This window comes from Mobula hypostoma, chromosome 1 (assembly GCF_963921235.1).
Source record: "Mobula hypostoma chromosome 1, sMobHyp1.1, whole genome shotgun sequence".
In the NCBI taxonomy this organism is placed as follows: Eukaryota; Metazoa; Chordata; class Chondrichthyes; order Myliobatiformes; family Myliobatidae; genus Mobula; species Mobula hypostoma.
The window spans coordinates 76011049-76036435 of record NC_086097.1 but is presented as its reverse complement, the minus strand read 5'-3'; the positions used below and the strand labels follow the sequence as shown (position 1 = coordinate 76036435).

The following is a 25387-nucleotide window of genomic DNA, read 5'->3' as shown; positions in this document are numbered from 1 at the left end:
CTATCTATCACCTCCTCATTCTTCTTTATGAGCCAATGCTCAATTGAGCTGTAGCTCCAGGTCCCTTAATACAGTCCCTAAGGAGCTGCAGTACATGCATTGGATGTTTCTCGGACGCAAAGAACATACCACTAACCCTGGACCCATCCTCATTGCACTAGCAATGTACTGATAGACAAAAGAAGACAAAAAAGCAAATAAACTTCCTAGGCACTTACATTGAGCCTCTGCCTGTTCCACTCAAGCCTATTGAGCCAAAGCCCAACACCGTACTCCAACAATGGCTGCCCTGCTTACACCTTGCTTCTTTTTATTGGCCTTTGCCAAGTGCCAAATAGATCATTATGATTGCAGCCCACTGAATAGTCCCGAAAAGCTCAGAGCTCTTTTTAAACATCACACTCGATGATTGTAGCCCACCAAAGTATAGACAGTCCATAGAAGGGAAGCTAATTTCTGTAATATGCTAAGCTGTGTGCTCATCTCTCTTGTGGTTTCTTATAGTCTCAGGCAAACTATGCCAAGCCATGATGCATTGGGACATAGAAACACAGAAAATAAGTGCAGGAGTAGGCCATTCGGCCCTTCGAGCCTGCACCACCATTTATTATGATCATGGCTGATCATCCAACTCAGAACCCCGCCCCAGCCTTCCCTCCATACCCCTGACCCCCGTAGCCACAAGGGCCATATCTAACTCCCTCTTAAATATAGCCAATGAACTGGCCTCGACAGTTTCCTGTGGCAGAGAATTCCACAGATTCACCACTCTCTGTGTGAAGAAGTTTTTCCTAATCTCGGTCTTAAAAGGCTTCCCCTCTATCCTCAAACTGTGACCCCTCGTTCTGGACTTCCCCAACATCGGGAACAATCTTCCTGCATCCAGCCTGTCCAATCCCTTTAGGATCTTATACGTTTCAATCAGATCCCCCCTCAATCTTCTAAATTCCAACGAGTACAAGCCCAATTCATCCAGTCTTTCTTCATATGAAAGTCCCGCCATCCCAGGAATCAATCTGGTGAACCTTCTTTGTACTCCCTCTATGGCAAGGATGTCTTTCCTCAGATTAGGGGACCAAAACTGCACACAATACTCCAGGTGTGGTCTCACCAAGGCCTTGTACAACTGCAGTGGTACGTCCCTGCTCCTGTACTGGAATCCTCTCGCTATAAATGCCAGCATACCATTCGCCTTTTTCACCGCCTGCTGTACCTGCATGCCCACTTTCAATGACTGGTGTATAATGACACCCAGGTCTCGTTGCACCTCCCCTTTTCCTAATCGGCCACCATTCAGATAATAATCTGTTTTCCTATTTTTGCCACCAAAGTGGATAACTTCACATTTATCCACATTAAATTGCATCTGCCATGAATTTGCCCACTCACCCAACCTATCCAAGTCACCCTGCATCCTCTTAGCATCCTCCTCACTGCTAACACTGCCACCCAGCTTCGTGTCATCCGCAAACTTGGAGATGCTGCATTTAATTCCCTCATCCAAGCCATTAATATATATTGTAAACAACTGGGGGTCCCAGCACTGAGCCTTGCGGTACCCCACTAGTCACCGCCTGCCATTCTGAAAAGGTCCCGTTTATTCCCACTCTTTGCTTCCTGTCTGCTAACCAATTCTCCACCCACACCAATACCTTACCCCCAATACCGTGTGCTTTAAGTTTGCACACTAATCTCCTGTGTGGGACCTTGTCAAAAGCCTTTTGAAAATCCAAATATACCACATCCACTGGTTCTCCCCTATCCACTCTACTAGTTACATCCTCAAAAAATTCTGAGATTCGTCAGACATGATTTTCCTTTCACAAATCCATGCTGACTTTGTCCGATCATTTCACCGCTTTCCAAATGTGCTGTTATCACATCTTTGATAACTGACTCCAGCAGTTTCCCCACCACCGACGTTAGGCTAACCGGTCTATAATTCCCTGGTTTCTCTCTCCCTCCTTTTTTAAAAAGTGGGGTTACATTAGCCACCCTCCAATCCTCAAAAAGTGGGGTTACATTAACCACCCTCCAATCCTCAAAAAAGTGGGGTTACATTAGCCACCGTCCAATCCTCATGATGCTTCCTATAATACTTTTGAAGGATAGAAATAGGAACAAAGGCTGAGAAGTCATAGAGGCAACAAAGGGCTGCAGATGATAGAATCTGATAGGAAAGTAAGGTGAGTGTATGGTAGGTAGATGGGAACGGTGGGGTAGGAGTCACTATAGGAGGTGAGTCTGGGTGATGGGCAGATGGAGTGGGTGTGGCGGGAGGGTGAGGTGTAGAAACTCTGTGATAAGGAGCTGGGGGGTAGGGTGGTTTTGTAAAGAAGGGAGTGTGTAGGAAGACATGGGTAGATCAGAAGGAGAGTGCAGGAGCAGATTCCTGAAATTGAAGAATTAAATGTTCTCATCATGGGACCATTGACTACTGGGTTGAACATGAGCAACACACACAAAATGCTGGAGAAACTCAACAGACCAGGCCATATCTATGGAAAAGAGTAAACAGTCGATATTTCGGACTGAAACCCTTCAGCAAGATGAAGGGTCTCGGCCCAAAACGTCAGCTGTTTACTCTTTTCCATAGATGCTGCCTAGCCTGCTGAGTTCCTCCAACATGTGTGTGTTGCTTGGATTTCCAGTTTCTGCAGATTTTCTCTTGTTTGGGTTTGAATATGTGTTGCTTGTTCTCAAGTTGCGCTTGGCTGCATCTTATCAGTGTACATACAGGGCCAAGGACAGACTGGCCAGTGTGGGGAAAGGGGAGGAGAATAAGAACATCTCTCAGGAGCTTTAGATGACACAGCAGAGTTCACCTCATCCGCACTTGATCTCACTGATGTAGAGGCCATATAAAGTATACTGATGCAATAGCTATGGTAAAAGAAGGTGTATTTCTTTACAATTCCAGCGTCTGCAGTGTCCTGTATCTCTGAATAGCTTACTAGGTCATTTCAGATTTGATCATGTTGTGGGTCTGCTCTGATATGTAAGCCGACCAGATAACACTGGCAGACTTCCTTACCCAAAAGAGATTAGTGAAAAGATGTGCTTTGTTTTAGAAAAATCAGATATTTCCATGGTTACCATTGTCAGGTTAAAAACTTTCATTTTAAAAAATTGTACAAATTTTAAATTATTAGGTGATTGTACTGCGTACTTCATAGATTAACCAAAGTTCAAAGAAATCTAACTGTAGTGATTTCGAGATAGGGCCACCAACACCACTATTAAATTAGGATGTTAAATTTTCTTGTTTATAAACCTATATAAATGATTATCTCTCTATACCATTAGGAACAGTATGATTTTCATTCATTTTATATTAGCATGGTTTAACATCAGCAAAAATAGGAAAAGCACATAAAAGGATCGGAAATGTACAGCAACTTAACTGCATGATACTTGCAGCTGCTTCACTGGCTGATTTAAAACACACCCAGTTATGTAAACCTTCCATTGCACCTGTGGTAAATGGCAGAGACCACCAGTCTTTTCTGACTTCCTGTTTCAATTAAATGATTGAATTTATAACTACAGTATATTTGACATGAGAAAAGCTTTGTTTAGTTTTGAGATTTTTTTTGTAATGTGACACGAGAGTGCTGCTTATTTTATTCCTCAGTAAAAATGTTGAAGTCTAATGTCATGAATGATTACGCATTGACTTGTTTGGCGGGGTTGACTCACATAACTTGAATGGGTGGAACATTCAGTGATAGAAGCAGCCCTTGGGTTATAGCCGCAGTGAACCATGGGAAATCAACAACAGTATTCCCCATACCCAACTGTTGAACATTACAGACATCTCAATTTTACATTTGGTGTGTCTAGATACAGAGTAAAAAGTAACGGTGTGGAACTTTGCACAGGTCTAAGTTTGAAACCACAGAAGTATAGAGCCTGACCACAGACTCAGCACCTGACTAGTTTTATTTTGCAAGTCATTGGAGTACGTAAAGCAAAAGACAAAATAAAGTGTGGGGTAAAGGTAAGAAATCTCTAAAGTTTATTAAACCAAAAACTTGTTCTTGAGAGCTTCATTTTTAAATGGACTGTAACAATGACTTGGATCTTCTGCTTTGTTTCTATCACTGTTAACAGTTCCTTGTTAAATAACTTTTATATAGTGATGTAAATGGATTCCATGAGAACTTGTTCAAAGTTAAGAACATGCATGTGAAGATAAGCAAAACAACCAATAAACATTACTCAGAGTTTTAAATGTTAAGAAATATGGAAACATTTTAATGTTTGGAAGATACATAATTTTCTATAAGCAAAATAGTCAGTAATGAATAGAAAGAAGGTACATGTGGAAAATGGATGCACTGCAGCTAAAATATTGATCTGCTTTAAATAATTTCAACAATGATGTCCATAATGTCAGAAAACACAGACTACTGTATAATGGGAACATGCTTGTAATGAAAATATAGTTTTAAACACTGTCAAATCCAAGTTAAATTTTGGTTTGTGTTTAATCTCATTGCATTTTGAAATGTATTTACTTGCAGTAAAACAGCTTATTAATTCGGTAAAGGATGGTCAGGCCTTCTGCTTGTTACAGTTATGTTTTATTTGAATAAAATTTAAAGCTACAGTCCACATGTATTAAGAAATTAGTAACTTCAGAAATAGGACAATCAGCTACTCAACCTTGTTCATTCAAACATTCAGATCATAACTGACTTACAGCTTAACTTTATTTCACAAAACCTTGTTATTTATCTCTTAGAATGGGAGAGGACAAGATTTTACTTCAGTATGTAGTCTTTACCTTTGACCTTCGTGTAATTTTTCTTGTAGGAAGTGCCAGTATTAATGTGTATTGGGTCTGGGATCTGAGAATCTCTCATCAGTTCATATTCATGACCCAAATCTGATCTTAAAACATGCAGCACAAGTGGTAATCTATCATTATTTCAGTAGCTTTACTTGAAGTAGATTGGTCATAAGTACTGAGACCTGAAATATCACACCAGTCTATCGGCCATCAACTTTACAAATAAAAGAATGCAATGCATGACTGCTTAAAATCAAACTTTATTCTTTATTTGAAATGCTGTCATTGCTTTTACTTCCTGCTCCACTTTTTTTTAAAAAAAGTGATTGATTTTTCAATGGAATATGAATCTCCAAGTGCCAGTCATCATCAGGTGTCAGGGGAATTGTATGGTTTCACCTTGTACTCTTGATTTTTTTCCCTGATTTATTGACAGTTAAAGTTTTCCTGCTGAAGTGATGTTTTACAATGAATGTTACACAGGTGGATATCATTGTTTTTGTGTAAGATCTATGCTGATAGACACTAAATCAGGATCAATTTTAATAATTTTTAAATGGCTATAATACATAATTTAGCACCCATTAAAAGATTTTTAGCACCCATTAAGACTAGTTTCAGTGTGCAATTATTTGTCAGATATTTAATCTTATACTAACGACTTTACCAAATTTTAAATAATATAAAAACAGTGAAACAAATTAACTTGAAAATTGTTAGTATTGAAATACTGAGAAATATGCAAGAACTTACCATGTTTCTGACAATTATACAAAAGATAGGTTGCACTATTTTTTATATTATATCACTTCTTTATTAGATTTTGTGATTATAACATCCAGAATAGTTAATAAATTCATAATGAACATACAGAAAGTATTCAATCAGCAAACATCATATCGAGAGATTTAATTGAAAAAGTTCTTTTATTTGGGGATTCTATGCCTATAATACTAGGAATTCAATTCTGAAATGTGCGATCACAGTACCAGTAGGAAGTCCACTGTCTTGACTAAGGGACTTGTACATACGGACCCACCTGTCAGCAGTGACCATGCAGTTCAGGTGGGTTAAATGGATTTCAACTAGAATTATTTAAGGGAATTGTGAACTGCTGGCAGTTGTTAGTTATTTCTTGTGGTTGCTTTTTGTAGCCTTACCATCTTATAATTTAAGTTTGAATAATTTAAAGAGTGGTTTGGTTGGAACTGAAGTCTATCCTGTTATTCAGAAGTTCATGCTGAAATAAGAAATCTAAAGGGAGAATAAATGTCCTGAATGTGGCTGTATTCCCCACCCCACCTCCACGCCCTGTTTAGCCCTTTTCTAGTCACTGCAAGATATATTGATAACATCTTGGTTTGTGTGCAACTATTGCATGATAGTGAGGTCTACTATACAAAGATAGGTAACCTTACTCTTTCTGCTAGAGACAAGGAGACACCAGGGTATGAGGATGGCAGGCTTTTCATTAATTCAGGGAGCATTTAATTCAAGCTGTATCACAACTTGTCCATTTACATCATTCAGATTGGATTTAACTCTAATGCACAGCTATTCTGTGACCAGAGAGGGAAACTATGTTGTTAGATGTTATCTTACAATGCTGTAGCTAATGACTGAAAATTAGAAAGAGGACCAAGTGCCACAGGATGTGTAGGAACAAAAAAGAAGATAAACTACAATGTTAGAAGAATGTATCTGTCTGGGCTACAGGTGATCAAAATATTCATGAGATTCTGCCAACTTCCCTTTCATCAATAGTTCCACACTCGTACCCTTCCATTAGTTATTATCACACTGCCAATCCAGCAAAAACAAAAATCACAAAATAACCAATTCTAATTCAATAACATAAATCATTTGCTTAAAAATGTATACATTTAATCAACCTTGTGCAGTTCAATAGACCCTACTACTTGTATGTCTATGCCTCTTCTGGTGGCCACAAAAAGTATTTACCTTACGGGCAGAACATGTGGTGTCACTGAAATCTTTAATTTCTCACTTCGGCTGTCTGAGGTACCCACCTGCTTCAAGTAGGCTTCAATTATACCGGAGCCCAAGAAGAACGTGTAAGTTGCCTCAATGACCATCGTCCCGTAGCACTAACATCCACCGTGATGAAGTGCTTTGAGAGGTTGGTGATGAAACATATCAACTCCTGCCTGAGAAGCAACTTGGATCTGCTCCATTTTGCCTACTGGCACAACAGGTCCACAGCAGATGCCATCTCATTGGCTCTTTATTCAATTCTGGAGCATCTGGACAGCAAAGATGCATACAGTGCCTATAAATAGTATTCGCCCCCCCCTTGGAAGTTTTCATGTTTTATCGTTTTACCACATTGAATCACAGTGGATTTAATTTAGTTTTTTTTTGGCACTGATCAGAAGACTCTTTTCTGTCAAAGTGAAAATAAATTTCTTTAAATTGGTCTAAATTAATTACAATTCTTAAACAAATAATTGATTGCATAATTACTCACCCCCCCCCCCATGTCAGTATTTAGTAGGTGCACCTTTGGTAGCAATTACTGCCTTGAGTCTGCATGGATAGGTCTCTTGCTTTGCTTACCCCATTCTTCTTTACAAAACTGCTTAAGCTCAGTTAGCATCTTCCAGCATCTGCAGAATTCCTGTTGTTAAGCTCAGTTAGATTGCATGGGGATCGTGAGTAACAGACCTTATCAAATCCAGCCACAAATTCTCAATTGGATTGAGGTCAGACTCTGATCTGGCCACTCCAGGAGATTAACTTTGTTGTTTTTAAGCCATTCCTGTGTAGCTTTGGCTCGATACTTGGGGTCATTGTCTTGCTGGAAAACAAATCTTCTCCCAAGCTCACAGTTCTCTTGCAGACTGCATCAGGTTTTCCTCAGGATTTCCCTGTATTTTGCTGCATTCATTTTATCCTCTGTCTTCACAAGCCTTCCAGGGTCTGCTGCAATGAAGTATCCCAGAGCATGATGCAACCACCACCAGGATTCAAAGTAGGGATGGTGTGTTTTTGATGATGTGCGGTGTTCGGTTTATGCCAAAAATAGCATTTAGTCTGATAGTCAAAAAGCTTAATTTTGGTTTCATCAGACCATGGAACCTTCTTCCAGCGGACTTCAGAGTCTCCCACAAGCCTTCTGGCAAACTCTGGACAAGATTTCATGTGGGCTTTTTTCCAACAGTGGCTTTCTCTTTGCAATTCTCCCATAAAGTTGCAAGAGGTGGAGCACCCAGGCAACAGTTGTATGCACAGTCTCTCACATCTTAGCTACTGAAGCTTGTCATTCCTCCAATGTTGTCACAGGTCTCTTGGTGGCCTCCCTCGCTCATCTCCTTCTTGCACAGTCACTAGTTTTTTGAGGACAGCCTACTCTCGGCAGATTTACAGCTGTATCATATGCTTTCCCTTTCTTGATGATTGACTTAACTGTACTCTAGAGGATATTCAATGACTTAGCAATTTTCTTGTATCCATCTCCTGGCTTATGCTTTTCTTATTTTTTTGTAATTTATTTTTTATTGAGTTTCATCATCAAACAAATATTTCCATAAGATGTATTTCAGATATTGTACATATATATCATATTTGTCACAAATCTCCACATAATATTTATCTGAGGTATATACTTATAGAAAGAAGAGGAAAGAAAGAACAATCAAAAGAAAGAAAACTATGTACAGAGTAGGGAGTGATTTTTTTTTACAACATATTCCTTGATTGTGAGAATAAAATCAGGCCTATGAGGTGTTATGTAGTTAAACCATTTTTTCCAGTATGAAAAAAATTGTTCCAACTTATGATTAACAGATGTTGTTATCTTCTCCATTTTGTAAATATCCATTGTAATTTCCATCCATACATTTAAAGTTGGGCTCTCCTGAGATAACCATTTCCTGGTAAGGGTCTTTTTGCCAGCCACCAGCAGTACATTCATTAAAAATTTATATTTATCTCTTTTCAACCATTCTTAAGGTATATACCCAAAATATATGGTCTTACTCTCTAAGTGTATTTATCTGTTAGTATATCATTGAAATTTGCAGAATATAACTTAATCGATCTACTCCCTGAACAAATAAGAATCAAGAAAAGTGAATGATAAAAAAAAGGTAACGAAGATGTGATTCCAAGGCTGGGGTCTTTAGATGACCCTGGATTGGGCTAGAAGAAAAGTCTAGCTGTGGGCGATAGCCCCTCCTACCTGTGGGTTGAGGGCCCCCGCTGCAGTACCTATAAAAGTAAGTATAAAAAACTATATCCATTACACAGAAATGATTTCCCTGTGTATTCCTCCCATGTATATATTCTCATTTAGGTGGGGTAAAAGGATTAATATAAGATCCACATTATAACACGTATTTCTCGAGATATATATATCACCGTCTATTTTTGCTTCTGTTTAGTTTATCAGCACTTTTACAATTAGCCAAACCTTATGGCTCTTCTGGAGGAGGTGAGGGCTGCCCTCGGAGAACTGACAGTCTCTTCCTAAAATCCTTCTCTCGTCATGTTTCCATCCCCTGCTTTCTAGGTTCTCTTACTATTTCCCAAGCAGTTTGGGACAAATGCTCAGCCAGAGTTTCCCTTGGTTTGACCACGCTAATGGACAGTCCTCTGATGTTCATGTCTGTAGTCGCCTCCTCCACCGTCTGGTACAGTAGCATCCTTTCTTGGTAAAATACCCTCAGTTATCAAGGTACGGGGTTTGGAATTTAATCTTTTCTTGCTTTAATATTTTTTTTCGCTTCGGAATATTCCTTCTGTTTCTGTAAGACCGCTGGGGGGTACTCATGATCAAAGTATACTAACTTCCCGTTCCAAAACACCATCTTCTTACCCCAGGCCCTTCGTAGAATCTCTGCCTTGCTCTTGAATCGAAGGAATCTAAGTACTATGAAGCGCTGTTTATCTTCTCTGTCTCCGGGAGGCCGCTGAACAAGCAAAAGGTGCGCCCTTTCAATTTCAATCTCCGTAGTCTGAGGAATCTCCAGCGCTTCCCGCAGCAGCTTGTCTACAAAGTCCATCATCGACAATCCTCTGCTCCTTCGGGAACATTACAAATCCTGATATTTTTCCATCGCAATCTTCCCTCCTGGTCAAGCAATTTACTTTCCTGTTGATTTAATATTTTTATCGTCTTACTTAGTATCTGTTCCACGTTTTGCACACGATCTTCCATCTTCTCAATTCGAGTGTCTGCCTCCGCCATTTTCTGATTGACGTTGGCGAGCTATGACTTTATATCATTGAATTGCTGCTTTATATCTTTTTGGACTTCTCTCATCTCTTCCAGAATCCTTATCATATTTGCCGCTTCGCCTGCACTAGGCCCAGCGTCAGCCTCGCCGCCATGTGCACGTGTAGGAGAGCCACGCGCTGTACCTCTCTCTTCCATAGGCTCCACAGTGGTGCTTTTTTTTTTATCTCTATTCTTTCTCCCCATTCTTGCCCCCCCCCCTTATCAATTCAGATATTTTCGAGAGACCTTATATTTGATGAATTAATGGGGCAAAATATGCATTTTTCCAGAGGAGCTGTTGATTTAAGCTGCCATTCTGAACGATGATGTCACCAGAACCTCTCCTGGCTTATGCTTTTCAATAATCTTTTCACAAAGTTGCTTGGAGTCTTCTTTTGCCTTCATGGTATAGTTTTTCTCAGGATACTGACTCACCAGCAGTTGGACCCTCCAGATATAGGTGTATTTTTACTGCAATCAAATGAAACACCTTGAATGCACACAGGTGATCTTCATTTAACAAATTATGTGACTTCTAAACCTATTGGCTGCACTAGTGATGATTTGGTGTGTCATATTTAAAGGGAGTGAATACGTATGCAATCAGTTATTTTGTGTTTTATATTTGTAATTAACTTAGGTTACTTTGTAGAGATCTGTTTTTACTTTGATGTGAAAGAGTCTTTTTTTCTGTTTATCAGTGTCAAAAAGCTAAATTAATGTTATAAAACAATAAAAATGAAAACTTCCAAGGGGTGTGAATACTTTTTATAGGCTCTGTACATCAGGATGCTATTTATTGATTACAGCTCAACTTTCAATACCATCATCCCCTCAAAAATAATCAATGAGCTCCAAGATCTTGGCCTCAGTGCCTCTTTGTGCAATTAGATTTAGTTTAGATTGACAACAACATCTCCTCCCCAATCTCCATCAGCACAAGTGCACCACAAGGCTGTGTGCTTAGCCCCCTGCTCTACTTGCTTTACACTTATGACCGTGCGGCTAAGTACAGCTCTAATGCCATATTCAAGTTTGTTGATGACACCAGTGTCGTAGGCTGAATCAGTGTGGTAATGAATTAGCATGTTGGAGGGAGATTAAAAATCTGGCTGAGTGGTGCCATAACAACAACCTCTTAATCATCATCAGCAAGACCAAGGAGCTGATTATTGGCTTTCAGGAGGTCCATAAGCCAATCCTGGTCAGAGGATCAGAGGTGGAGAGGGTCAGCAAATTTAAATTCTTCAATGTTATTATTTTGGAGGACCTGTCCTAGGATTTACAAACAAAGCATAGCAAAACCTTTATTTTCTTAGTAGTTTACCAAGATTGGGCATGACATCTAAAACTTTGACAAACTTCTATAGTGGAGAGTATATTTACTGGTTGAATTGCAGTCTGTTATGGAAATACCAATACAGTTGAATGGAAAATCCTACAAAAAGTAGTGAACATGGCCCAGTCCATCACAGGTAAAGCTCTCCCTACCACTGAGCACGTCTACATAGAACATTGTCATAGAAAAGCAGCATCCATCATCAGGGTCTCCAACCACCCAGGACACGCACCCTTCTCGCTATATCAGGAAGAAGGTACAGGAGCTTCAGGACTCACACTGCCAGGTTCAGAAACAGATATTACCCCTCAACTATTAGGCTCTTGAACCAAATGCGATAACTTCACTTGCCCCATCATTGAAACGTTACCACAACCTATGGACTCTTTCATGGACTCTTCATCTTATGTTCTTGATATTTCTTGTTTATTATTGTTTCTTTTTTCTTGTACAGTTTGTTGTCTTTTGCAGAGTGGTTGAAAGACCCATGTTGGTGCAGTTTTTCATTGATTCTATTATGATTATTATTCTATTATGGATTTATTGAATATGTCCAGAAGGAAATGAATATCAGGGTTGTATATAGTGACGTATGTGTACTTTGAAAATAAATTTACTTTGAATTTAGCCAGGGTCTTTACCTGTGGAGGCTGAGGATGGCTCTTGAACAGCTGTTATACTGCATCTTTGGCTTCATATTGCTTAATCTCAGCTAAGGTAGTGATGATTTCCTGGCTGACTGCCAGCAATAGCAAGACATCTAGCAATTACAGAACCAACTATCGTCCCAACAGAGGTTCATGTTCCACAAGATCCGTCCATCCAGGATAGAGCTCTTTCAGTCTTGGATGTGAATAGATTATACATAGTGCAGTAGTTTAATCTTGTAGAGCTACAGGATGAACATCCGTTGTAGTACTCAGACCTCAGCTGAACACTTGCCCTGCAACAATGGACAGATTTGGGAATGTCATTGCATTTTATATGTATGTTCATAGAAGTGAGCATGAGTTTTAGAGACACCTCCACTTTAAACATACCCATGGATTGATTGATATCAAAAGACTAACCTTTCTTTATTACTTAGCCCATACAGAGCAAACCTACACATTAAATTGGACTCAATATAATGAAAACATTTAGCAAACTCCCTGCAAGAAGAATAAGGTTTCTGGTGGGACTCTGACATCCACACAATGCAAGGCTGCATCCAGTTTATCCTATGAAAGGATTAACTGATATCCTAAAATGAATTAATGAGCTTCTTTTGAAAAAAAAATATACCTTTCAGTTCTCCCCTCCCCACCATCTCTCCCAACCTTTTAAATGTTTGACTCAGGTGTGCTTTCATTCATTACTGATTAATAGTACCTATTATCAGTATAGATTAATACCAAATGTACTGATTAATAGTTATTAGTTCTAATTTAAACAGTAAATGAGGCTAATGTACTAATTGAAGAAGTGTACCATTTAATGGAGAGCTCAACTTGCATTAAACTTTCAATGTCTTCAAGTTTCTGGAGCACCTCTGAAAGTACAGTTAACTAATTTGTTACACCTCTCATTATAGTACCCATGACCAATAAAATTGTACAACACTTGTAAGTATTAATATAGCATTATCCCTTGTCCATACCTCAAGATTTGCATGGTGAATTAGCAGGAGTAAAGAAGTCTTTCCTGAACTGATGTCAGTATCTCTAGTTGAATTCTGTCTTTTTGTGTGTATCCCCCCTAGCTGTCAGTCTGTGGTTTTGTATTGCCATGTGCTCCTGCTCTACTCCAGCCCTTGTATTACTGAGTACTCCATCTCTCATCTGCTTCTCATTATTACCTGTATTGCAGCCACCTGTGTCTCACTGTGCTCCACCTATCACCTGCCTCTCTGTTTATTGCTCAGTGTATTTCAGTCCTGTGTTTTCACCTGTTTGTTGCTAGCTGTGCCAATAAATTCTCCTGAGCCTTTCCAGCATTTGTATCTGTAGTCTGTCTGTTTCCTAATTCTGTTTTTTTTTTAAGATTTCTCTGGCTGTTTTGATCTCTGCCTGAACTTTAATACTGACTTTGGTCCCCTCCTGGATTTACTACTCAGTAAATATCACAGTGTGCACAGTACTTGGTGTGTAATTGGGTCCCTGCTTCATGTGCCCTGACAACTGGATCTTTGAGTCATTATTACTTGAGATATGATACTCAAAATATTGTCCAAGGTAAAATTATTATCTAAAATATTCTGAACAACAGTGGATAATGTGCTTCAACAAATCAGCATTACTTGTGCAGTCTAGATGATATTCTAATTGCATCAACATGAGGATAGCCTTAACATAAGTTTAAAAATTGTTTAAGTATCTGTCAATATTATGTAGATTTATCAAAGAAAATCTGTTTTTGTACATGAAGTAAAAGATGTAGTTTGAAAGTAGTGTTAGAAGTAAACTGCAATCAGTTAAATAGAAACTTGCTTACTGCCTGTTATGCTGCTGGTGTTTAGGGCAGCAATGAAGGTCCTCTGTCTCTGGCGGTGTTTAGGGCTTCCTTCATTGTGTCAGTAACTTCCTATCGGTTTTTCATTTCTGTCAGTCATACAAGACCCGGGTGGAGATTCAGGAATACTGTTGCATTCAGATGTCAAAAGATTCTTCATTGCTGTTTCTGTAACAATTTTGTTTGACTGTTTAGGGTTGTTAGCTCTGAGCTGAACCCCTGAACCTGGAGGACTGATGGACCACTCTTAGTTTGTCCTCTACCCTTTGACTTGTTTAGCATAGGTGAACCTACCAAGGGCCAAAACATAAAGTCCTGACTCCAGGCAATGTAGCTTTCTGGTTCATTGAGGCATGCAAGCTTCTAAACCATGACAAGGTTGTGGTCTTCTTGGAGGGTTAAAGAGAAAGTTCAAGAATAGTTACTACTCCTCAACCATCAGGCTTTTCAAACAAAAGGGGATAACTACACTCTTCTGGTGTTTCAACAACCAATATTCTCACTTAAAGGACTTTTTATCTTGTTATTTCATACTCATCACTTATTGCCATTTATTTATATTTGCATTTTGTTCATTAATCCTGTTTAAGTTACTGTTCTATAGATTTGCTGAGTATGCCTGCAGGGGAAAAAAAATCTCAGGGTTGTATGCGGTGACATGTTATGTACCCTGATAATAAATTTTATTTTGACTCTTCCAAAAATCCAATACCTTGCAGTTATCCCATTTAAACACCAATTGCCATTCCACAGGCCAATTAATCAGCAGATCAAGATCCTCTGTGAATCCTGATAACCAACTTTACTATCTATGACTCTAACTATTTTAACATCACTGACAAATGTACAGTGTCTTGTATTTTCTCATCCAAGTCACTGATATACTGTAGATGGCAAAGGGCCTAGCACTGTCTCATGGGGGACACCATTAATCATGGTCTTCTGTCCAAGAAACAATTCTCTACCATCACCCACTGCTTCCTTCCATCTAGCCAATTGTGCAATCAATTAGTTGGCTTTCCCTGGATCCCATGAGATCTAACTTTCCATAGTAGCCTACCATGCAGAACCTTATCAAAGGCCTTGCTGAAGTCCATACAGATTTTGTCTACTGTCCTGCCTTCATTGACATTGGTTACTTCAAAAAAAAAATGTGAGACATGACCACCCAACATAAATCCATGCTAACTATCCCTAATCAGCCCCTGTCCTGCCAAATGCATGAAAATCTTATCCCTCATTGTCTCCTGTAGAAACTTGACTACCACTAATGGTAGGCTTGCAGTTCTATAGTTCCCAGGTTTTTCCTTGCAGCCCTTCACAAAACTGGTAACCCTCCAGTCTTCTAGTACTTCAACTGACACTAACAATGATGCTTTAGCCAGGATACCCATGATTTCTTCTCTAGCTTCTCTTCACTGAATATCTGTCAAGGCTATCTCATGGTTCTCTGCTTCTGTCACCCTTGTCCTTTACTCTAACAAGACCATGTAGACTTTGAACACTCATTTTCTCACTTTTGAAAGCCTCCTGCACCAGATTTCCCTTTGTCTGTAAATACCATACTCCAATCAACTCTTACAAGATCCTGTCTAATACAGTCAAAATTTGCTTTGTCTCAATTTACAACTTTAACTTCTAGACTGAATTTGTCCCTTTCCATACTAATTTATAGTTAATAGAACTGGTCCAAAAGAATGCCCCATTGACACCTCAGTCATTTGTCCTGCTCCATTTTCCAAGGGTAGGTCAAGTTTTGCCCTCTCCTTAGCAGGGCATTCTATATATTACCCAAGGAAATTTTCCTGAAAATACCAAAAAAAAAATAGCTTTATGGTAGTGTCAGTCTATTATTGGGAAAATTAAAATCCCCTATTCTGACACCTATTATTGCAACTTTCTGCAGTCTCTGAATAGTTGTTCCTTTAATTCCTGTTGATCATTGGGGTCGCAACAAAGTTATCCTCTTATTTGTCATCTCCACTCATAAAGCCTCACTGGACAATTCCTCAGTAATATCATCTTGGACTAGAGCTATGACATACTGCTTAATCAGAAATGCAACTCTCCCACCTATCTTTCCTCTACTTCTATCCTGCCTATAGCTCCTGTACCCAGGAAGAAATTGCTGCCAGTCCTGTCCCTCCCTTAACCATGTTGCTGTAATGGTTATAATATCCCAATATAACTTTCCATGCTCTTGACCTATTAAATATTCCAGAAACCCATAAAGAAGTAGCAAAGAAAACTGATCAAATATGCCTCTGAATTAAGTTCAGCTGTTATTCCAAAGATGCCAATGTGTGCTTAATGTGAGTCAAGGTGAAATATTAAGATTAGAGATGGATATTCCAGTACTACATGAGCAATGTTTTACGAATAGAAGTAACACTGTGTTTTAAAAAAAATGATGATGCCTTTGTCTTTTTTAGTTAAGGGATTGTAGAGTTCAATATGTAATTAGTAAATAATTAGCATTAATTATGAACAAATAATTTTTATTTCAATTCTTCCATTATTTTATGAAAATAACAATGGCAGCCTTGGTCAACTCCTGGTTGCAACAGTGTTTCTAAAGGTTGCTAGATTGTCTATGAAGAGCCACTGAATAACTACATGCACTTTAATCTTGTGTGTACCAGAGTGTGCGCTCTAGAGTGGGCTTCAATAGGCATTAAGAATCTCTAGAGTGCATATACTTTACTGCATATTACTTAGAGTATATCTGAAACTTGATTTTCCAAATGGATGTTCACAATGAGGAAATAATTAGTTTCAATAAAAATACAAATGAAATGTCTGGTATATTCCTCTTCCCTGCTCCCCACCCACCAAGCCTGAATCTGAAACCTATTTCTGTAAAAGCCTGTCTTCATTGCCTACCGTAAAAAAAGTCTTATCCTGAACACAGCTATATAACTGTAAAATGTGGCAGCAAATCAATCATAATACTTGTCTATATTCCATTTGTATTGAATCCGAGCATCACATGATATTTTTACAGAATGACCCCATGATGGTGCTGATAAATGGAAACGAAATTTAACAGCTATAATGCATACTAATGCACACTTGTGACAGTAAAGTGATGCATCAGAAAAAAATAGACTAGGATAATGCAGTTAAACTTTACTTCGACAGTTTATAAAGTGATGTATAATTTCAAGAATGATGCCTGCAAAAATCAGGTCAGGATATGTAAATAGGCAATAGACTTAATACAGATGGAACCGAGTGAGCAGTCCTCAACAGAATGCAAGTCCAACCTTTTGTTAGCCTATGTAGTGTAAAGACAGAATTCTGCTAGATGGGTGTATGAACATAATTGTATACTGTATTGCATAAGAGGTGTTCCTAATCGCAGTGTTAAATTGTAAACTAGAGGTATAGAGACACTCAGATACTATTAGAAAAGTTTATCACTACTTTGGTAAATTGTATGAGGGAGTTATTTGAACACAGGAAGGATGATTTGTATTTAGCCCTGTGAACCTGTTCTACTCATTAAGATCATAGCTGGTCTGAGCTATAGCTACAATTTTCCTAATTTCCTTAAAAGCTTTTAGCTGGCAATCTTTCCTTTCAACTATAAAGATTGCTTATAAACTCCTCTGCTTATATGACCAGACACAGATGGGGTGACTGCTTTGCTCTGACCTCTATGCCAATCAAGATCTCCCGGTGGTCAGCCATTTTAATTCCATGTCCCATTTCCACAGTGGGAAGCCTGTCCTTACCTCCTTCACTGCTGTGACTGTCTTTGGCCTCCTCCATTGTCAGGTCAAAGCTAAATGCAAATTATAGGTACAGCACCTTGGATTCTGGCTGCAACCTGGTGACAGAATATCAAATTCTCGAACTTCAGTAAATGCACCTGAACTGGAGGGGGACTAATATCCTAGTGTGAAAGTTTGCTAATTTTTCATGGTGGTGTTTAAACTAGAATTGCAGGGGGTGGGAATCAGAGTGACAGACCAGTTAGTGGAGAGGTTGTGGAAGCTGATGTTGCTAAGCTCTCAGACAAAGTTGGGAATCAAAATGTTGAGCATGGTGCAACTTGTGTCTGGAGCTGCATATGTTTCAATGCAAGAAATATCATAGGAAAGGTGGTTAATAGAGCTGAAGGTAATATAGCTGGTTTACAAACCGAGGCAATGTGTAGTGAGGAAAGGCTGTTGACAGGGTAAAATTGCAGTCAACAGGATGAGTTGGAACATAAAAGGTGGACAAATTCGAAAAGGGTGAATGCAGAAGTAAAGGTGTTATATTTGAATGCACACAGAATATGGAATAAGGTTGATGAACTTGTACAGTTGCAGATTTGCAGCTATGATGTGGAAGGCATCACTGAATCATGGCTGAAAAAAGATTATAACCGGGAGCTTAATTTCCAAGGATACACATTGTATCAAAAGGACAGGTAGGAAGGGAAAGGGGGCGGCATTGCTCTTTTAGTAAAGAAATGAAATTAAATCATTAGAAAGAGGTGATATAGGGTTGGCAGGTGTTGAATCATTGTGGATAGAGCTAAAGAACGGCAAGTGTAAAAAGACTCTGATGGGAGTTGAATACAGACCCCCAAACAGTAGTAAGGATGTAGCCTGCAAATTACAACAGGAGATAGAAAATGCATGCCTAAAAAGCAATGTTACAATAGTCATGGGGGATTTCAATATGCAGGTAGATTGCAAAATTCAGGTTGGTGCTGGATTCCAGGAGGGGGTATTTCTAGACTGGCTACAAGATGGCTTTTTAGATCAACTCGTGGTCGAGGCCACTAGGAGATCAGCTATTCTGGATTTGGTGTTGTGCAATGAACCAGAATTGATTAGAGAGCTTAAAGTAAAATAATCCTTAGGGGCAAATGATCATAATATGATCGAATACACCCTGAAATTTGAGGAGAAGCTAAAGTCAGATGTATCAGTATTACAGTGGAGTAAAGGGAATTACAGAGGCATGAAAGAGGAGTTGGCCAGAATTGATTGGAAAAGTATGCTGCCAGGGATGATGCCAGAGCAGCAAAGGCAGGAAGTTCTTGAAGCAATTCAGAAGGCACAGGATATATACATCCCAAATGGCGGATAAACTGAATAAGTATTTTGCACTAGTCTTCACTGTGGAAGACACTATCAGCATGAACAAAGTTCCAGGTCTCAGGGAGCATGAAGTGTGTGAAATTACTCCAACAAGAGAGAAGGTTCTTGGGAAACTGATAGGTCTGAACAAAGATAAGTCACTTGGACCAGATGGTATACACTCCAGAGTTCTGAAAGAAGTGGCTGAATCATTCTGGAATGGTTCTGGAAAATTGCAACTGTCACTCCACTCTTCAAGAGGGAAGAGAGGCAGAAGAAAGGAAACTATAGGCCAGTTAGTTTAACCTCAGTGGTTGGGAAGATGTTGGAGTCGATTATTAAGGGTGAAGCCTCTGTGTACTTGGAGGCACATTATAAAGCAGGCTGTAGTCAGCATGGTTTCCTCAAGGGAAAATCTTGCCTGACAAATCTGTTGGAATTCTTTGAAGAAATAACAAGCAGGATAGACAAGGGAGAATCAGTAGATGTTATGTACTTAGATTTTCAGTAGGGCTTTGACAAGGTGCCACACACGATGCTACTTAAAAAGCTATGAGCCAATGGTAGAAAAGGAAAGATTCTAGCATGGATAAAGCAGTGGCTGATTGACAGAAGGCAAAGAATGGGAATAAGGGCAGCCTTTTTTTGTTGGCTGGCGATGACTAGTGATGTTCCACAGGGGTCTGTGTTGGGACCAGTTCTTTTTACGTTATATGTCAATGATTTGGGTGATGGAATTGATAGCTTTGTTGCAAAGTTTTCAGGCAGAGAGTACTGAATCTGTGGAATGCTCTGTCACAGACAGCAGTGAAGGTCATATCTGTGGTATATTTAAGGTGGAATTTGATATTTTCCTGATTGGTCAGGGCATCAAAAGATATGGCAAGAAGGCAGGTGTATGGAGTTGAGTGGGATCCGGGATCAGCCATAATGGTATGGTGGAGCAGACACAATGGGCTGAATAACCTAATTCTGCTCCTATGTCTTATGGTCCCTGGCTTTCTGTCAGAGTGTAGGTGCAGATGCTAGTCCCGAAATAAGCCTTCCATCTCCATCTGTAGGTAGACCTCAGCTAAGTCCACTTTGCTGAAGTGTTTACCTCCAGAAAAGTTTGAAAAGATATCCTCTTTCATAGGCAGAGGGTATTGATTTATTTTCACTACCGAGGTGATGGAAACCTTAAACTCACCACAGATCCTGACAGGCCCAATCTTCTTGGCTATTGGGACAGCTGGCATTACCCATGGACACCACTCAACCTTGGAAAGAATTCCTTCAACTTCTATGCGATCTAGTTCACTGGCTACTTTATCATGGATGGTATAATGAACCAGATTGGCTTTGCAAAACTTGGGTGTGGCATTTTCATTTAACATTATTTTACCCTTAATAAGTGTGAGTTTTCCAATGCTGCCTTGAACACTGCTGTGGCATCATCCAGTATCTTTCTTCGTTTGCCTTCAGTTGACTCTATTGCAGGGGATGTGGCATGCAAATGGTGGATGGATCTCCAATCAAGTTGTAGCTGTCTCAGCCAATCATGGTCCCACAATGCTGGCCTTCCTGGTTTTTTTTAATATCACATATAAGCTCAATGTGGCTTGTTGGTTGTTCTGTTTCACTGTTATGAATGCCATTGCCACAGGAGTTACTTTATAAGTTATGAGTTAGGTATCTCCAGGCTTCAGTTCAATATCTTTGAAATGCTGTTCAAACTCATTTTGCAGAATGACTGAAACAGCTGAGACAGTGTCCAATTCCATTCTAATGAATTTGACATTCAGTTCTGGTGTGAGCCATATTGCTTGTCTCCTGTTGCTTTTGCACATTGTAACTCTGAAGGCTACCTGGAACTGTTTCATTCTCATCGTTATCAGATTTTTCATCAACAGCATACAGGTTACTGCTCTTTTTGAAACTGCAACTTTTTATCTTTTTCTTTTCTTCTACAGTGCATTTACTTTCCTTTGCCCAACATGCTGTTTGTATGTACTCTACTTTGTTGCATTTTATGCAAGTTTCCACCTTTAAACCTGCTTGGTCTGGTGTATGTGAGCCCCTGCCTCAATGGTAAAACAATTTGTTTGTCCAGGGAGGTTTCTGTTTAGATGTTATAATTTGTTCACTCTTACTTTCCTTCCTGATGCAATTCAGTTGCGTCTCTGGCTGCTGTTTCTATTGATGCAGTGATCTCAACTGCTCTTTTAATTGTGAACTGTACTTCAGTTAGGAGCCATTTTTGAATGCTTTCTTGTAAGATTCCGCAAACTAAACAATCTCTCAGTGCATCATTAAGCCCATCATTGAACTGACAATGCTCGGACAATCTCTTCAATTCAACCACATATGCTGAAATAGACTCCCCTTCCTTTTGATTCCGCTATTGAAAGCTAAAGTGTTCTGCAATCAACAATGGTTTTAGTTCTAAATCTTCCTGTATTGCTTTCTCAATATCAGCAAAGCTCACTTCAGCTGGTTTTAGTTGGGGCAGTTAAACTTCAAAGCAAACAGTATTCTTTTCCACCAGTTGCACTCAGCAAAACTGGCACTTTTTCCTTATTGGCTATTCCATTTGCTTTAAAAACTGTTCAATTCCTTCAGTATACATCAGCCAGTTGTCTCTTGTGCAATCATGTCTATCTTTCCAATGTAGCCAGCCATTTCTGCTGTTTTTATTTATTATTATTATCATTTGGTGCTGACTGCTTATGAACCTGTGAATTTTATGTATTTTCTGCCTTTTTTTAACCAAGTATCTTTGTCCTCTTCCAAAGAAAAACATGCTACACTTTTTTTAAACTCGGGCGTCTCTATCCCCCCTCCAAAGAATAAAAAGTGCTGCATTTCAACAGGTAGGTAGTCATTTCAGGTTCACTTTAAAACTTCCTCATCACCACTCTTATGTTTTGTAACTCCAAAGCATAAAACCAATTGAAAGAAAGGCATGGGAGCCCAGGAATCGTGACAACTTTATTCTACTTTTTTAGTGAGGTGCACCCTTACGATGTGGGGATGATAACATATACCATTCATGTATGTTAACATATAACCCGTAATTAATTATGTAAACAAAAATGCTTAATCAAACAATATATTTACAATATTACTCAAATATTACTGAAATATTAAACACACAACAGTAGGTGGCAGCACTTCATTTCCCTCTCTGCACCTTGTTGCCCTCTGTCTAAATTTTCTAATTATAATCTGTTTAAGAAGCATTTCCCTTTTTTATCGACTGTGAGAAATTATGCCTAAAGGACAACCTGAGCATACTGAGGTAGTTATTAGAAGGTTAGAAACTTATCTAGAAATGTTATTAGGGAGATCCCCACCATTCAATGAAAGCTCAGTCGAAATCTCTAAGAAAGTAACCAGCCATATGCTGCCTTTTTAAAGTAGTGAAATGGGCCAAGATATTTCACAAAGCTGTAAAAGAGCAACATGCTAATAATGAGGTGTGCCATTGAAAGATATTTTTTGGAAGAGCAGTCAAATCTTGGTCATGGGCATAGATTTTCGTCATTGTTTCATTGTTTTTCTCGAGCACAATCAGAGGCTTTTGGGTCCTGAAATAGAATTTAAGATCAGCGATCAGAGATAGTGAAGTTAAATGTAACGCTAATGGTCCAGGTGTTATATTCCTTAATGACTAAATTACTAACAGAGAGGAGGAAAAGAAACTGGACTGGATGCTTGGTTATATTCATTAAAGTACTATGGCTGATTCATTACAGAAGATAGTTTAATTGCAACTGAGTCATTCTGATGTAGAACTTGTGTGCTTTTAAACTGGGTGAATATCACCTGCAAGGATGGTAGCATAGTGTATATTAGAATTGATAAACTATTTGATTTCCAAATGTTAAACATGCATTTTTGTTCATATTTTGGAGGCAAAATAGCCTTGAGTTTGAAATTATGATATCTGTTGGTCCAGATATTGAACACATTTTGCAGGCTTTTAAAACAATGCAATGATGAATCTGTTTTGTGACTGGATCAGAAATGCACATTCTGTGAAGTGAGATCTAACTTTTGCAAGATGAATTCAATGAATCTGCTGGTTTCTGTTTTAAACCAGAAAAAAAGCTTACAGACATTTAACAGAAAATACTCATTGAGAAGTATTATTCAAGTGACTCCAGCTAACTATAATCCCTTTTGGATTCTAGCAATGTTTCAAGAAGTCCTTTGAAAAACATTAGCAAATGTTTCTTGGTAGGTCAAGGAGCAATTAATGGTGTGGCAAGGCTCAAAAGTTGGGATGTTTAATTTCCATATTCCTCCATTATGGTACATGTCTTATACCCGTTGCCAGTACAGATACTGACTATATGCATTCCTGAGGTGAATCATAACTTGTATTTTTCTCTGTTGGCTGCTATCACCAGTGGGATCATCAGTTGGTGGCAGATCAACTGATGATCCCACTGGTGATAGCACAGGACAGTTAACATCTTAGTCCATGTGTATTTTTTAACTCTGGCTGGTATAGAAAGAAGAAATGTACTAAACTGGAGAGCAAACCAAAGTTGCTTATGGCAGCAATATGTGCTGCTGATGCCAACTTCTGTTCGTGTTAGTGTTTCATTGCCTCTGGAAGACCGTAAGCTTAAAAGCAAGATAAGTACCGATTATGTGACCATAATTCTAATTGAATACATGACGTGTGGTTATATTGACGAAAAAGAGAAGGAAAATAATTTTTTCGTGGTTTCATTTACTTAAACGATCTTTCCTTTCCTTTGCTGCCCAAAAAATACAAAATACCAGCAACTATTTGGAGAGAAACATCAGTAGTGTGGAACAGCGATAAGGTCAAGGTGGCAGAATGCTCCATTTTTTTCAGATGAAACTCATCATTAGTTAATTACAAGCTTCAATATCCATTCTCAATTAGCTATACTGATAGTAAGGGCAATGCAAAATTAACTCTTTCATCAAGGTGCTGCTAAATATGTAATTCACTATTAATTTAAATTAGCAACATTTGTCAGGTTCTATTAAAATGAAAGAAAACAAGTTAAACAATGTCTCCAACAAAATGGGACAGTTTCAAGAAATAAATACTCATCCCAAAAAAAACCAGATCAGTCAGTGCGTCCAAATGTCTTTTCTTCCTGCATGCTTAATATAATTTCTAATAAGAAACCCAAGTGAGAACTCTGATTGCTGCCCTAAAATAGACCTATTTGTGTTTTAATTGTATTTTCTAATGTGGTTATTGCTATTTTTCTTTCTGAATGCTGCTTGTAATGATGTAATGTGTCTGTGATGCTGCTACAAATAAGTTTTTCATTGAACCTCTGTATACATGTTAAAAGTTAATTTATTATCAAGGTACATATACGGCATGAACCCGTAGACTACCCTGAGATTCATTTTCTTGTAGACATTCACAACAGATACAAAAAAACCACGATAGAATCAAGAAGAACTACACACAAATAACGATGGACAGACAACCAATGTGCAAAAGATAACAAGTTGTGCAAATACAAAAAGAAAAACAAAATAATTATAATAAATAATCAATAATATTGATAACATGAGTTGTAGAATAGAGTCCTAGAAAGTGAGTTCATAGGTTGTGAAATCAGTTCAGTGTTGGGGTGAGTGAAGTTACCCACTCTGGTTTAGGAGCCTGATGGTTGAGAGGTAATAACTGTTACTGATCCTGCTGGTATGGGGACTGAGGCTTCTGTACTTCCTTACTAATGGCAGCAATGAGAAGAGAACAATGCCTGGATGGTGCAGATTGTTGGCAATGGATGCTGCTTTCTGTGACCTTTTAGATGTGCCCAATGGTGGGGAAGGCTTTCCTTGTATGGATAACTGGGCTGTATCCATGACTTTGTGTAAGCTTTTCTGTTTAAGGGCACTGGTGTTCCCATACCAGGCCGTGATGCAACCAGTCAGTATACGCTCCGTTGTGCATCTATAAAAGATTGTCAGAGTTTTAAATGACATGCCAAACTTGTAAGAAAGTACAGGTGCTTCCATGCCTTCTTTGTAATGGCACTTACATGCTAGTCCCAGGACAGATCCTTTGATAGGGTAATACCATGGAATTTAAAGCTAATGGCCCTATCCACCTCGATTCCCTGATGAGGACTGAGTCGTGGACCTCCAGTTTCCTCCTCCAGTAGTCAATAATTAGCTCTTTGGTTAAGTAAGACATTGTTGTTGTGGCACTATTCAACCAGATTTTCAATCTCCCTCCTATATGTCTGTATGACTATAAACTTGATTTGCCTCAATATATATCATCTGTCCATCATCCATCCTAGCAGGGAACATTCAGGCAGGCAGCCTTGTCAACTGCTTTGCAGTATACACTGGCTACATTACTTCCTTTGCTGCCAAGATGAATTCACAGAATTGAACTTTCCATCATCAGCAGAGATGTGGCAATCTGTGGCAGTAGTGCATCTGCTTAATTC

The 25387-nt window shown here is 38.9% G+C and overlaps 1 protein-coding gene across 1 annotated transcript in view; it reads left to right on the top strand.

Annotated features, from left to right (window-relative positions):
- The first annotated feature begins 3896 nt into the window (after window positions 1-3896).
- LOC134348076 (RAS guanyl-releasing protein 1-like) overlaps window positions 3897-25387 on the top strand; it is a 175042-nt gene continuing 153551 nt past the window's right edge. The window contains exon 1 of the mRNA XM_063050927.1: window positions 3897-4000. The gene's annotated coding sequence lies outside the window, so the exon portion shown is untranslated. The remainder of the gene's footprint in view (window positions 4001-25387) is intronic.